The sequence below is a fragment of the Leiobunum rupestre genome, chromosome 8, assembly GCF_980474605.1.
Source record: "Leiobunum rupestre chromosome 8, qqLeiRupe1.1.hap1, whole genome shotgun sequence".
In the NCBI taxonomy this organism is placed as follows: Eukaryota; Metazoa; Arthropoda; class Arachnida; order Opiliones; family Sclerosomatidae; genus Leiobunum; species Leiobunum rupestre.
The window spans coordinates 18,198,410-18,215,349 of record NC_143391.1 but is presented as its reverse complement, the minus strand read 5'-3'; positions in this window follow the sequence as shown (position 1 = coordinate 18,215,349).

The following is a 16,940-nucleotide window of genomic DNA, read 5'->3' as shown; positions in this document are numbered from 1 at the left end:
CGGGGAATTCGAAAAAAAATATTTATATTTCACTAAAATTGGGGTAACAGGTAAAGGTCAAAGGTCATACAATTTAAACTGTTTTTTGAGACTAAGAAAATCAATATAGAATTTTTAAAATTTTATGCTGGTTTGTATAAGAAAAATACTTTACAATAAGCTTTATCCCATTAAAATCAGACTTTTATTGACGGAGATATCAATTTCCAAGTTTTCGGTGTTGAGGCCTTTTTGGCCTTTTTTGCTAAAGTTCTATAGCGAATATCTCAAAAACCGCTTATCGCACATTAAAAATAATTTGTAAATCGGCTTTTACGACCAAAATAACCCTTAAGGCAAATTTTTATCCAAATCTAAAAAGGTAGGGTGGATACCTTTGGACGATTTGTCATGGAATACCATCAACTTCATAAATATGATACGGAAATTAAGGAATTCCTCGCTCGTTCCTGGCTTTGTAATCCTACAGTTTAGCTAATGCATCGTGATCACAAGTGTTTCTATGGTAACACTTTCATTAGCGCAAGGATTTAAAATATATTCGCATTTTGGGTCCACTTTTTGTATGTTCAATGTGAAACAAGATATTATTGATATTTTTCGATTGAAATGTATAGAGACATTCTTATGTGTGTTTGTTTCACATGGTAGTATCAGAAGAATATAAGAACTGCCTCTAACTCACTATACCGCTAACGCAAAACTTTTGAAACGTCTTGGATTCGACACGGAGCAAGGAAGAAATTAACGCGGCCTAGGACTAGCGAATCTAGTGAGCGCTACATTTAGTCTTTGTAGCGAAAAAGTAGTTTGCCCTCCAAAACGTCGGTTGGCAAACCTGAAACGTAGGTATAGAACTGATCATCCTTGGTTTAAAACTTTAAACGCGAAAAGCGGGCAAGGCTTAAGGTTTTTCAAAGCGTATTGAGAAAATTATACGGAGATATCGCCTTCAAAATCACGATTATTGTTCATTAGTATGTATATTTATGATAGCAAATAATAGTTTTAACATTCATTACCTTCATAATGTAGAAATTACCAAGTTCAATCAAAACGAGGTGAGTCTCTCAAAATTTATAATCCCCAGCCAAATCCTATTGGAATTTTACGAGCTAAAATGTAAAGAATTGTCTGCATTTTTCAAAGTTTTCTCCGCTACTGCTCGCGTATGAATCGAGGGGCTATCCAATCATTCTAATGTTAGAAATTTCGTACAGATTTCAAGTGATTTCACTGCTGATGTGTACACCTGAAGGCCCTCGGTAGGAATATATCGAGAGGACTATGTTTTCTGGCCACATATCGCCTTAACAAATCTGTATCCCTCCGAATAGCTCTAGTTCGAAAACGAGACGTTTCGCGTTTCTGGGCGAGTTTTAGGCTTCCCTTACTATAGGCTTCTGGTAGTATGTAAAAGCGAACCTATTTAATTTAATAAAGATTAAATGTGAAAAAATGTACGTCAGATGACGCTCGTGTCAGCGACAAACGCGCTTCTATTTGATCTAAGAGAAGATCAATAAAACGACGGTCGTTTCACGGCAGCCGTATAATTGCGCAATTAATTAGGTAAAGGTTGAACTAATTATTTATTCACGCTATTGATCGTCGTAGTTAAAGCTTTGAAACGTAGAATTTGGGGGGGGGGCTTCTCATTTACCTGAGCTCGCCAACTAATTGCATTTATTGTGAAATATACCTACGCGAAACGCGACGTTTACTCCGTAGCTATCTAAACGTGTAAGTCTATTTAAAATTAATGACGGTATTTAAAATTAATGACGGTATTTAAAAAAATATGAAAGCCTACTATGGTTGAAATTGGCTGGCTTGAAAAATGACTACATTTGCATGTTAATTGGGGGAATACATTAAAATTGGGGATAATTTTATTTAGAAGGAATCTAATACTCCCAGCTCGTCTATTTGCTCGAGCCCTCCCTCTTCATTTAAATAATCCGCCGCCTCTGGGTGTTCTTTGAAGCGACTGGTATTAGCTTCTTTCGTTACGCAGTCCGCCCTTTTTTCGCAGCCTTCCTCTCTCTCCGCAGATCGCGTCTGTAGCCTGCTGACCTGGATGCCAGAGATAATATTCTTTCGTCGTAATAATTAGGATCGGAGCTGGCTTTAGCGTTTCTTTTTGTTTCCAGATATAAGTTGGTCCTTGAGTATGAAAAAATACGCGCGTATCCGATTGGAATGGCCATTTTTTTTGGTTACTTCTAAAGCTGGTAGCAGCGCTCGAGTGGAATCGGAGAAATTCCATTCCAAATTGGAGAAATCTCCGCAAAATTAGCATTAGTAATTAATATCCGTTGTTTTACGCGTTGATTAGAGAACCTCTCGTATAATTAGGGCGTGGTGGCGATTTTAACTAGTTGGTTCTAATAATTTTATTATGTTATTTATTAGAAGCACTTCGGCCTACTCGAAGGATTAGGGATCTCAGGTTGATGGCCGCTATCGCAATGAAGTTGTTTAAAATAAATTTACACTAATTACTGTAGGTCCTTTTGAGTAGCAGTCTATAATTTCTGTACATTTTAAGATCTATTCACACGAGTCAAAACACTATTGGTCAATACGGGTTGCAAACCAAGTTGCTTCGTGTTAATTTAGACACAATTTTCACAAAGTGTTGGTCACGCAAACGCTTTGGTTGTCCAATTCTTAAAGAAAGGACAGTTTTTCTGACCGATGCCATTAGTACCAATATTTTACTAGACGATAATATTAATATAAAATACATTAATTTATGTAAATTATCATATTTTGTAGTAGGTAACGGTTTTATTTAAGAATTAAAAGTAATTTCCTTCAACACTTAACCCACGAAATCAAAGCCGCTTAATGAAACTTGTTTTGTTCATCAACGAAGCTTTGTAAAAATGATGACTCGTGTGAATAAAGCTTTATTTTATACGCCAAATAATAAATTAGGACAATCTTTTATTTGGTACCTCAATGGCTCAATAGATATGTATTTGTTGCAAGGGGAGTCCGACCTAGAGTATTAGACCCGATTGGTTGAAATTTCCAAATGTGAAGTTAATAAGAACCAGCTGTGGACTGCATTGCAAAGAGTTATAAAACACGCGAATAGGTAGAATAGTCCATAATGCTAAACACTAAACAAATTTGAAGAAATTAAGTTTTTTAATTTCTTAATTTTAATTGACTATTATTATTATTGGCTTAAGCGGAGGGAATTCCATTTTGTCTAAACATTTTATTTTTATTTAGTCGCTTGTTCTACGTTACTTCCAAATATGTGGAAATGGTGAAATAACAAAAATAGCTGCGCGAGTTAGTTTTACTTTTAGATTTAGACGTTATGCTCGGTTTCGAAAATGAGTTCCCATAATTTATCAAGTACTTGTTCAGGAACAACAGAAGATAGAAGTTTGATGTAGTTAACAGTTTTGCCCCCAATTTTTATCTCGGTTCGGTTCGGTTCGGTTCGATTTGGTCCCTATACTTTTCAGTTCGGTTCTGGTTCAAAGTCTTATTTTACTGTCTAATTACTGTCGTATTTAATTCGATTTGGTAAATTACCATAAACATCTTTTCGAATTAACAAATTAAAGGTTAAATATGAAAATTTACATATCATTTTATGTTTATCAACATAGATTTTTGTAGATTAAAGTTTTTTTAAAGCAATAAAATAAATTTTATTCGACAGTTGAACTATGAAATGTATTATCGAAATTTATTTTAATTAAACCTCTAGTTATTCTTTTAATAAATTAAAAATTTTACGAAACAACTTAAAACCGTACATTTCGAGTCTTTAAATAAATTTCTTATGAAAATAGCGTTAATTAAATAGATGCGGTTGGTTTTATTTCGTTAAATAGATAAAAATTTAAGTTATGTTCAGAACACATCTCCAATTTCGACCCTTATCATTTAAAATAGGGATTTAAGTTCTCGATACTTACATTTTTTATTATTTATCACAGTGTCAACACTTAAAGGGAGTAGAACCCTCCTTGTTTGGTAGGGTGCACCATAGCTTCTCTCTTTTCTCGCTCATGGCGCTAGTCTAGAAGGATAGTAGAAACACCCAATTCTTCCATTAAAGAAAGCGTGCCCGCCCAGAAGAGTTTTCTCACTTGAAACCTTTATTGTTTCATATTTAGAGTTTACTTTTTAAATGTACCCTTAATTAACATATAAACAACAATATCCGAGCTAAAAATTTATTATTTTAATTATAGTTTGGATATTTGGGTTCTAGTAGATATGAGAAATTAAAGCACTACTTATAGTGGGATAATTCCTCAAAAACCACTGTATTTCACACTACGTAAAACATGTGGTTAGAAAAATTAGGGGAGGGAATTATGTATTACCCCAAATTCCTAAATTTTTTTAATTTTCTTGTTTTACGTGCAAGATATGAATTAATAATTAAAGACAATCTATTTGCGCGTTGCTATATCAATACAGCGCGATGTTTGCGAGGGGCTAACCACTCTTAGAAAATCTGTACACCGGATTACGCTTAGATTTGCACTGCCAAAGGCAGGGACTTCAAAGATTACGCGTAATCCCATTAGTACAGTCAAACGTACGGCTCTGTACACCGATTACGCGGAGTGATCAGCCCCTCGGATGTTTACCCCATCTGATGCCAGAAAATGTTCCAGGTTTCCCCTTAAACAAATATTAAGTGATATTACTTGAACGAAATTAATTGAAATGCGCTGTAATATGATACATTTTAATATAAATATAACCAGTCTCGGCGAAAAAATATGTAAATCAGAAAGGGAATCGTGGATTTTTCCCTTTACTCTAAATTAGCTTTTGTCGGAATTCTTCGATTGCAATATCTGAAAATGCAAATTCGTCTTCCGCGATATTTTTCGAGTGTTTTTTAAGAGCTAGAAATTTACGTGAAACAGTCATTAAGATTTCTCTGTAAAAAGCGATCCCATTGTTATGAATATTTATTGAAATTTCCGGGAAGCCCCATTTCTATAATGCTTTTTCCCTCGGCTAAAAAAAATGTCTCGGGATTCTGTTCACATTCTAATGCGAGATTGGAAATAGTCTTTGGCGGATCAAACACGTTTATTTTTCTTTTATCCGAGTGGAAGTAGGCTAATATTTAGACATTAGAATACTTCTATAAGAAATAAGAAACTCTTAGATAAAATTGGAAGACGTCTCCGAACTTGAGGCATGGTAAATACACTTTATCGATTCTCGATTTGGGAAACGAGTTAGTTAAGAAAATTTCACTTTTTTTTTTCTTTAGTACGAGAGTTCAGAATATAAACTTGTTTGGAAATTAGTTTTTGGAAACGTAAAAGTAGCGTGTTTGACGCGCCTTTTTTTTTGTCAAATGAGTTTCCGCATCAGACTTATTTTAAAGGGGAACGGCCAAGCTTTTCCAAATATGGCCTTATTTCCGTATCAAAAGACGTTCAATATACTAACACGTACCTTTTTTTGTCTTGAAAAAATAGCTTTTGGCCCAAAAAGTTGAAACGAAAAATAACGCCAGGTGTTTGGGTTTGAATTTTCGCCACCATCTTAGGGGCTGCCGCCAGCGCCCCTAACCCCGTATGACCGATTCGCGAACTATCCTAACTTTTAAAATCGCGCAATTTAGGCTTAGGTCTCTTATAACTGGAACGCGCCGGGCGTGCGAAACAAAGTTTTCGCGTCTTCAGCAGCGCGCGCTTTTACGATGTTTTTCCGTCTCACCGACTTCTCACCAGGTGTCGCGGCGGACGCGCGCTTTTCGATTTCCCGAAATTTCATTATTTTATTAAAAATTAACCACTCAATATTTTTTGATGCGGTTTTCGCCATAAATTTTAGTTTTTAATGGGCTATAGGGCTATCTAACTGGTTAAAGCTTGACCGTTCCCCTTTAAAGTATTCCAGATTCAAGTCGTCGTTAAAAAAACGCAATGAGATAAAATTAAACGAACTTTACTTTCGTGATGGTCTCGGTTTCGATTCTTCGAAAATATTGGAAAGTTCTGATGGCAAAAAAATGTTTTGGGAGTATTTATGGTTTCGCGGTAGTTATTCTTTATCAAGGTCGTAGACTACGCTATATTTCGGAGTGCGCTTCCATTTTTTATTCCGGTCGGGTTATAGTTTGGGAATATTATTATATAGAGGGAGAGTGCGAAAGGTCACTGTCTATATTTCACCAAGTTTCTTCCCGATATTCGCCAATGATATATCCTGGTTTCTCGGGAAATAAGAGTGAAAAAAGAAATACGAGTTTGCCGGAGAAGAAATTATTTACGAGAAGTTGCGGTAAAAATTGAGCGTCGCAACTCCATAAATATGCCTTCGCTTTTGCTTTCTTAGGCGTTCCCCGTTTCGCCAAGTAACGGCTCTTTTTTCTATTCGTCGAATCTATCTTCCCGTTTTGAAGTGAAAGATTTGCCGTTTACGTTTCGGAGTGGCGGGCGACGTTTGGACGCGGAGGGTAATATCGAAACGGGTAACTGGGGACCCTAAAAATAGGGGATTGCGAAATTTCTATTTTTAGATTAATAAGACTTTTCCAATATCTTCGAAGTTGAATGATGGCTAAGAAAAAGTTCCTTCATCCGAAAATATATATATAAAATTCTTTTACGTGGTCGTTACATTTTTAAAAGACTTAAAATTTCCAACTATTTCTTACGAAGGTTAACGCCGTAATGCTGAAATAGCGACGTACGGAATATTCGAAACATGATCAAAATTGACGTCCTAAAAAATCGTTTTGTTTACGTTAAAATTTAAGGGTCTTTTACGTTATCATTTTGGATGATAAAGACTTATTGTAGCCCATCTTCGTAGATTAGAAGCGAGTGGTTAGGGCATCTATTTACCTTTGTCTTTGGGGCTAGATGGCGCGTTACCGTTAATTAACTCGTCAGACGAAGTTGGTTCGCGACTCTACGGGGAATATCCATTTGGAGGGATGTTTATTAATAGAATCTGGCGGCCTACTCTATCATCGCGCTCGCTCATTCCTATCTATCCCGCTTCGCCATTTGCGGCGCTGCAATCGCGAATATTACCCATCTTGGTAATTAGGTCAGGAAGGGAGCCTATAACGGGTATATCTCTAATATTCTTTTGTGTTATACTTGTTTATCAGAATGTGGTTTTTTTATCCGACGATTACCGAGATACGTCTCCAAACTTATTTTAAAGTTAAAGTTAAATTATTCAGTATTTTGTTGATGATTTACTTTTAAAATATATCTAGTTATTAAGAAAATTATTGCGTGGTTTTCACGGTTCGATTTTTCGGAAAATGTTCTAAACGTGATCTATTAGTTCAGTGGCGTAGGAACGTTTGAGAAATTTGAGGGGAGGGGCAAAGCAGTTTAAACCCGACGGTCTGGGAGGGGGGGAGTAAACTGGCGATAATAAAAATAACATTGAAACGCAAAAAAAGTATTATTTTTTTTGCATTTGGACATTTCATAGATGAATTTAAATTGATAATTAACAGGAAAATAGAAGAAATTTTAGTAAGTTTAAAGTTTTTTTTGATACGGTACCAATATTTCTTAAGACAATTAAGAACCGTAGTCAGGAATCCATATCTCTAGTTGGAATGCTTATCGGCGCAGATTTTCGTCTCGATGTGGCTGACGGTTTTTTGACGTCACTACAACTACGTGAGAGGGGATTTTCTCTCTCGTAGGCGGGGCCAAAGCCGTCAGAGTGATATTACCATACGCCATACGCCAGGATAAGCATTCAAAATAGAGGTATGGATTCCTGCCGTAGTTTAATATATTCTACCTACCTCTTTTTCATAAATTTAAATTTCCAACCGGGTATGAAGTTGGGGGCTGGGGCACTTACATTAGTTGCAGGTGGTTTGGGAGGGGAATTGCTCCCCCTTGCTCCCCCCGGCCCCACCAGTTCCTACGCCCCCGTAATAGTCAATATTAAATTTGAGCTTAGACGTATTTGTTCAATTTCTGACGTCATTTGATTCTTAAGCATTCTACTACAACTGATAATTTTAAATTTATTGACTAACTCATTCTTTCGTACATTCATGGTACCTTTAAATATTCGAATTTAGTTAATTTTGAAACGTTTAAACTTTTCAGTTGTTGTAATTAAGTTGAATAATCGAAACGATGACACTAAAATTAAATAAATCTGTAATAATTTTATCAAAAGTTACAAAAAATAAATCGTGTTGTACATAATACATATGTAATTAAATATTAAAATCAAAAGCCACGTCAGTGTAATTTTTTCCTCGTTCAACTGTCCATTTTTGAACAAAATTTTTCCTTCCATATAGTCCAACTGGCTATATAAAATGTCATTTTAATATTATTTTTGCAAACTTTATTACGGTAATTTATCACTTTTTTTTATTACGGCCAAGATATATTTAGTAAACGTGGAGATTACGTTTAAAATAAAAAGGGTGGACGTAAAAACGAATGTTTTGGTCAAGCTTTGTTGGCTAATATTATTAGCTCCGAACAACGGTCGAGTTTGAAATATGAGACGAGATTAGAGGATCCGACCTATAAAAGTAGGTTATTTTATTTCCTATTAATTTTGACTAGGAACTTAGACCATCCAGACACTCCGGGACCGATAAAATGTGATTTCGAGACCATAATTGTTCCATTTATCGAAAAGAAGGTTACTTTGGAACTATTGGTTCGGGGCCCTAAAAAACAAAATAGAAAAAAAAATGGAGAGGATCAAAACAAAATGAATCCACGAAAAATAGCAAAGAGGAGTGGTATAGTGTTCCAAAAATTGGGTTATTTTGGGGTCGCTTTTTAGCGGGGATCCGGAGGCGAGCGAGGCTTAGGGTGAAAGGTTTGTTGAAAGGAAAAAAAAAGACTTTCCAGAGAATCGACGGGCCTCGGCAAATACGATGGATGATAGTGGATTGGGGATCAAGTCGAGGCGAGGACGGAGGAGCCCTAGGTGACCCCGTTACAGGTTCGGCCATGGTCGAGAGGCACGTCTTGACACTCCAATCGGAACGAAGGTCGAAATCGTGCGGTGGCTCGAGGGGTTGAGGCGAACAGAAAGGTTCCTTTTGGAAGAGGTCTTCCCCGTTTTTCGGTTTACCGGCGGCTATATTCCCGGAATTGGATCGTTGACACGACATTTTTTTCTCCAAAGATTCAATATCGCTGACTGTCAGTCGGATAAACGCGCCACCTTAACCAGTCTGATGTTTTCCTAATGTTTATTTCCGTTATTATACCTACCAAAAATGTCAATATTCGTTAAGCTAGGAAAAATTATTCGTATTACTGTATTAAATAACAAGATTTAACAGGGGTATTGAATTCTTGATAAATATTGATTCTGAAATGCAGGCGTGGGTCTGGTTAGCTTCGAAAATATTCGCTGAGCTTGGTTATACAGGGTGTTTCAAAGGCTTATAGGAAAATTTTAAGGAGTTGTAGGGGGTGAGTTGAGAAGTATGCCTGTTTTTTCCCCATTTTCCTACGATGAGTTAAAAGAGCGCCAGAGAGCTTCAAAGTGTGGCGTACTAGCCCCTGGAAGTACAAGCGCAAAACCAAGCAGCAGGGACTTTAAATACTGTTTAAGTTACCATTTTACGCTAGTTACTTCGATTTGTTTACAAAGTCCTTTTCTTGAATATAAGTCAAATACAGGGTGTTTCAAAAGGTTATGCAACAAGCGCAAAACCAAGCAGCGGGGAAAGGCCGAAAGGCGAACATTAAGGTTTGGGTTCGTGTGATAGGTAAAAAAGGATTTTGTATACAAATCGAGGTAACCAGCGTAAAAAGGTAAACTTGGTTTCGCGCTCGTTGCAGCCTACTTCCAGGCGCTAGTAGGCGACACTTTTGGAAGCTCTCTGGCGCTCTTTTAACTCATCGCAGGAAAATGGGGAAAAAACAGGCATACTTCTCAACTCACCCCCTACAACTCCATCAAATATTTGCATAACATTTGAAACACCCTGTATAATTCCTCATTTTCGAGGTCGCTTTAAAAGAGTCCCTCTAAAAAAAATACGAAGAGGAATGACTTGTCTGATTTTGGGCGCGCGAGTAAAGATGGCCAACCTCTTACTGGGGCGTCGTCGGGGGACTCGTGATTCTCCGCGCCTCGCTCCAAAAACTGCCAACGAACCAGACTCGTTATCCCCCATGTTGGGCGTCACTCTTTGCTCTTTGGGGTATAATTTTGGAAGAGACCTCTCTCGCTTTTCGGATAGAGAAAGCGTATTTTTATTAAAAACTTGTTGCGGGATGATTTTGCGTTAGTCAGTTGAACAATTGAACCAAAAAGGGGAGACTATCTTACGGCATTTGTATAAAGTGTCTGGTTAGGCGGTGTTTACGCGTGGTTTTCATTTTGAATACGAAATACTATTTGCTTTTCTCAAACTCCGAAAGATATAGCCTCGTAAATCATAAACTCCGCTTAACGTTTGAGTACGTGGAAAAACTACTTTTCCGACCTGTCTTTTCGTACTATTTTTTTTCCAGCTTTTGGAAAGCCACCATTGACAGTATCTATATATTAACCATCGTCGTTCACCGTGAATGGCGTCTAGCGAAAGGGAAATCCCGGATTTGATCCAGTCAGTTCTCGCGCGTTTGCGAATCACGTATTTAGCGGAGCGGAATGTGACGCATCCTCATCCTATTATACCTTTCATATACATAGTCCATACGGCTATAAATATCCGCTCTTCTTCTGTGGCGTCATCTCTACTTAGGTATTTTTGTCCGTTCGAAGGCGACGTATAGGCGGAAACAAATGGTTTAAAAAGCGGTACATCCCCGGTGAAGTATATTGGGGCCACTTTGACCCGGCACCGCTACAGGAGTTGTTGGCTCCGAAAATATATTTCCCCCGCTCCCCGGGTGTCCAATCCATCTTGTCTAAGTGGAGGTCATACCGACCAGCCAAGAAAAATGGACGCTCTGCCAAAAAATAACGCAGTTTCTCCAGTTCCATCATATTTATTTTCGCGACGTAACTCTTCCGTCGCGGATGACTCGTGGACTCGGCTTCAACCGTATACAGCTTTACGAAAAATGCTTTGGATGTTGTACTATATTATTGGAGAAATAGTTCAATATTAATCCGCATTTTAATGAATGGGCTTTGACCGGGATCAATTGTAGAATTTTCGTCCATGATCTCGAAGATTTACAGGGTGTCCACTGAAAAACGAAAAATTATTAATAACTTAAAAAAATTGAATGACCTTGAACCATGTCTTCAAGGTCATTCAAAAACTATCTCGAGAACCGTTGGGTTTACGGATTTGGTTGCAATTAGAAAGTTGTTGCTCGCCATATTATTAGTTCAAATAACTTTTAATTGACCAATCAGAAGCCGATAAAATGAAGGTTAATGAATTGAACCTGATTTATGTAAGATTGGTTGTCTTAGAATAATTGAACTCCGTCAAGCATGTATCGTAGCCGACGGTGGCATAATTGAACCGTTGTAAACTATTCAGCATTTATTTGATTAAAACTAGTCAAATTGTTTTATTATCAAACACTGAATTCATTAACCTTCAATTTATCGGCTTCTGAATGGTCAAATTTGGTCAAATTTAAGTTAATTGAACTAATAATATGGCGAGCAACAACTTTATAATTGGAACCAAATCTTTAAACCCAACGGTTCTCGAGATAGTTTTTGAATGACCTTGAAGACATGATTCAAGGTCATTAAATTTTACACTAGTAAATGAAATTAAAAAATAAAAAACGTTTTTCAGTTATTTAACATTTTTCGTTTTTTAATGGACACCCTGTATAAAAGAGTGGCCCGTTTCGAGGAAAGGGATAAAAATGATACGAAAGGGACGTCAGGGGGAAATGAGAAAACTCTTGATATGAGCGTCTCGAGATGGTGGAGAAGTCCATAGCGCGTTTTCTACCCTGTGGCGCAATTTTTTCCGTTTCTCTGACCCAGAACGAATGGCGCAATTGTAAACAGAGAGATATGAGAAAGGGAGCCAGCGACTTTAGGGGGGACAGGGAGTTTTCTCTTTCCTTTTTGTCGTCTCTTTCGACTGTTGTCTCCGGCTTATCACTCAAAAGGGGCGCGGGTGGACGTTAAAGGGACTTCGGAGGACACCGTCTCTCTCTTTCTTCGGGGACGACTGCAGTTTCGGATTGGTTCGCTCTATACCGAGAGCTAAATCGAGCCAAATTTCTTATCTTTCAGCCAGAGTCACCTTAAGCGTGAAATTACGTCCTCCAGCCCGACTCTTTTGGCTTTTGTTTTTCGTGAGAATGTAGGGATTAGGCCGAATCCTACGTTTATATGGACCCTTCGCTGACTGGCTAGTTTTCACGCTAAATTCGGGCTTGAATTTACGTTTTTTAAGCGGAAACTTTATATTTATCTGACGAGGATTTAAAGAAATCTCGTATACTTTATACTTTTTTTTTCTTAAAAAGAAACGTTAACGGAGGTATAAAATGTAAAAGAAGTTACGCCTCTGCCTCGAATTTGAAACATATACCTTCGTAGACTTTAGCTAGTTTTACAATGGGCTCAAATGTACCGCCAAAAAGCGTTCACTGCATAAATTAGTAATAGTTTAAAAAAGTTATATGATGTAGAGGTCGGGGACGGTTAATCATTAGGGCTAGTTTTTACTAGGACAAAAACGCCACGGCGGTTAGCTTCGACGCAAAAAATCCCCGTTAGGCCTAATACAATATTTTTGCGTCTCTCTAGCCGTCATCGCGTTTCTGTCCTAGTGAAAACCAGCCTTTATCCATGTTTAAATTGATTTTTTTCGGGGAAAAAATGTAAACAAAGAAATTTACCGGTTAATATTTCGGAAAATGATTAAAAAAACATGTATTATTCGTAAAATTTTAGCTTTTTATCGAAAAAATCGTCGTTTTTCCGATTAATTTTAGAAATTTATCACAAAATTAATCGGATAATACAGAAATATAAATAACTTGATCAAAACGTTTTACGAATAACTTTGAGAGCTTTATCTATTGAATAAAAGTTAACCATCCTCGACCTCTAATATGACGTAACCACGAATTTTTTTTCTGTCGAAAGATATTTCGTAAAATTCAGCGGGAGCTTGCAAAGGTTCATGTTTCGAGCGAATAAAATGATCAGTTTAAAAAGATGTAGGCTTTATCTCGTAGTAGAAACGTTATAAACTTCTTAAGTTACGAAAGGGAAATCCCTATAGCCAGACTGAGGAGTGGAGTGTTTTAGGGGACATTCCTGAAACATTCTTTACACGATTTGGACATAGTTTCGCGTAATGACTTTTCATTAGTGTATTTTAAGTTCCATATTAATTGGTCGACATATTTAAGGAAGCTTCGTAAGGCTTAATCTAACGTCATTATACTTTAAATGAGGGAAATAACTCGCAAACTCTCTCCTTCGAAAACGTTACTGGTATCTTAAAATCTCGCCAAATTTCCTTTGTTTCTCTGATTCTCTTAATTTCAAGTATTCTCAGTTTTAATTAAATTGTTCCCGTCCCCCGCGTATCTCTTTCTCGTCGAGTTTCTAGTAACGCGTCGCTTGTGGGGTAGTCAAAAGTTCTTACTACGCGCATTCACCCCTCAGGCTCTCGTCGCGATAGACGCTCACTATAGGTGGTGATATTGGCCGAGTTTTTGTCCTTAAAAGTAAAGCCTGTTTGATTCAATCAGCTTCGATTTGAAGATTGCTCGATGTCACTTGACAGCGAAGACGAAGGCTGCCTTAAGCGGTCATTAAGGGCACGAAAGTCGATCGAAAATTCGGTCGGCCGTCAGACTACGCCGTTTTTTCTCAAAGTAATCGCGCGCGAGGTCCAATAGCACGGCCTAGTTGATTAGCTTCAGAAATCGTGGTTCCGTGAGTCATTTGAAGTCGGAAGCGGGTAGCGGTGGCGGCGACATTGACTTTCGCTGGAACCCGCGTCTAGTACCGGAGTTTTCGCTAGTAAACGCCAACTGTTTCTCGACGATCGATTTCGTGACTGAGTTATTCGTTAGACGCGGAGATTGTCAGTGCACGCCGAGATATCCTAATCAAAAAGCCCCCGCTTGAAAAAGCGGAAAATTCTTAATCCGATTGAGAAAATGGATGTAGATCGTTACTTTATTGAACCTTTAAAAGAGTGAGTAATATTTCTTCGCTAAATTAAAGCGCGCTCTTAGACATTGATTATTGTTTAAGGGCGTATTACATTGGCTTTTGACACTCCGCTATTCGAGGTAGACAACGTCTAAAAGTTAGATATTTAGTTTTCGCCCTAGAGTCGTTATTTTAAATTAATGAAATAGTTTCGAATCGATTCGCGACCCTTTTTCTCGCCATAAGAAACCCGATAATTAATCAATTCCCCTGCTTTCTCTCTTAGTTGGGAAGGACGTCTAACTAGAACGTAATTAACTATCCTAAACTGGAGCACAGTTCGAGTGGATAATTAATCTATCAATTTCCGTTAAAGTTTTTATTCTGATGCCTTTTAATATAGGAGTAGTAGTTCCGACTTTTCACCCAGTGCCGCAAGCTGGGATCGAACCTGGCTCCTTTTGCTGCGAGGCACCCCATTACTGCAGCCCCTTTCGCTGCGAGGCGAAAGCGCTAACCCCTCCGCCACCCCAGTACTGCGGCTTCCAAAAAGTGCTTTAAAAAATCAGCGAGCGAGTAGCATTGGCAAAATAGGGAAATAGACACTTCTCGTGTGAGAAATATATACCTCTGATTTTATCGCATTTTAAGATTGTTTTAGTTTAAAATCACTTTAATAAAGTTTTAGTAGGTTATTACCCTTTAAGGATTTATAGTTAACTATCTCTTTAAGAACGTTTTTGAGATATCTTTCGGAATTTTTGTAAGTTTAATTTCGGTATTATACCGAAATATATCCTTTAATATAATCCCTAAATATATATCGGTAATATATTATACAGGGTGTTTCAAAAGGTTAGGCAAAGATTTTAAGGAGTTGAGTTGTATGCCTGATTTTTTCTTATTTTCCTACGATGAGTGAAAAGAGCGGCAGAGAGCTTCAAAGTGTGGCTTACTAGCCCCTGGAAGTAGGCTGCAACAAGCACGAAACCAGCATCAGGGACTTTAAATACTGTTTAAGTTTACTTTTTTTACGCTAGTTACCTCGATTTGTTTACAATGTCCTTTTTTCCTATCACACGATTCCAAACCTTAATGTTTGCATTTCCCTGCTGCTTGGTTTTGCGCTTGTTGCAGCCTACTTCCAGGGGCTAGAAGGCCACACTTTGAAGCTCTATGGCTTTTGAAACACCCTGTATATTATTATTAACTTAGTGTTTGTTTTGATAGACATTCAACTTCCATTCCATTCTATTCTATTCCATAAACAATTATATTTAAAAATTGAAAACTGATTTATGGTTATTACCAAAAATTTCATTGAGCAACCCGCCAAGTAATTTCGTTTAGAACCATAAATTCACTTTTCATCGTCTCCATTAAAAGCATCATTTGATCAACAAAAATGTATGAAAAATGTAATTTATTGTTCTTTACTGAATTGTGGAATACCCTAGAAAATATAATAGTTTGAAAATAAAATGTCCCATATACTTATAAACCCTTTTCGTAAGAAAACATCTCTCCGAGGTGGTGTTTGTGATGAGCGATGAATTCGGGTAATTCTATGGTTTTAGCCCATACACTCGCGATGGCAATGAAAATTGGACGTCGGCGCCCTTGGGGGAATCACTATGGCGAGAAAAATCCCAAACGAGCGTGACGAATGGAGATTTGGCTAAACTACCTCGTTCGGATTTAACCGCGGACTATCGTCATAAAACTGGCGTTTCGCTCATTAGCGGGATTACGTTTTTGTTTATCCCTCACCTGCAATGGGAGGATGCTTGCTTTTCCGTGATGGAAAGAGATAATTACTCGCGTTACGTGGGTTTTCGCGACTTTAATAACTCACGTTATAGTCAGGGAACGTGGTATAAAATTGACCTCTGAGAAGTCGCCATTTTATAATATTATATTATATTTTATTTAGAAGTTTCATTAATTGTAATTAGTGCTCGGAATTGTTTATTCATTATCCACAAGTTTTCCGATTTATTTAAAAAATGTTGGTAAAAAGAATATCATTTTAACTTATTTAATTATGTTTTTTACGCAACTAAGCATTTATTTGAATAAAAGTGGCATTTATTTAAATAATTGTTTGTTTTATTTAAATAATTGGCTTATTTACTTTCGATTATTTGAACATTTTACAATTTTTATTCAACTATTTGTTATTTAAATAAATATTATTAAAGGCTTTAAAAGTCGCTCGATGACTTAGGCCTAAGGTGGTGCCTTGGGTATTAGCCTAGCTGATTATTATTATTATATCGCCGAGCTTATTTTATTCATGGATAAAAATTTATCGAAATCCGAGCACTAATTATAATTAACCGTTTTTATTGCCGTAAAAGAAAGCAAAAATCGTAATAATTTAAGTGGCGACGTTTAGGGGGTAGTATAGATATTTTATGGCCTACCCTGATAATTAAAGAGGGCCCCCAAATCATACCAAGGGGCCCAAAAAATTAAAATGGTTAAATTTTTAATTTCTTAATATTGCTATATAAAATTATTACATTGAGCGAAGAAATTGCAATTTGAGTATGAGTTACCGTAGGTAGCTTTAGAAAATTAGAAGGGGTCCCAAAAAATTGACAAGTGTTTAAAAAATTAAAATTGGGTCCTCTCCTATGTTTGGAAATTAACGTTGTTTGGTACTTAAATTTTTGGTTTCCAAATAAATGAACGGTAACGCGAAGAGATTCATAGACACACAGTTGAGTCACCTTTTAGGCAGCCAAGAGACACGATTAGCCCCAGCATTCAGTTCGATATCGACGCAAATAATGTTTTTTTTCTTCTTTTTGGCAATGATATAACGACTTGGTAAATAGAGTGAGCAAACCCAG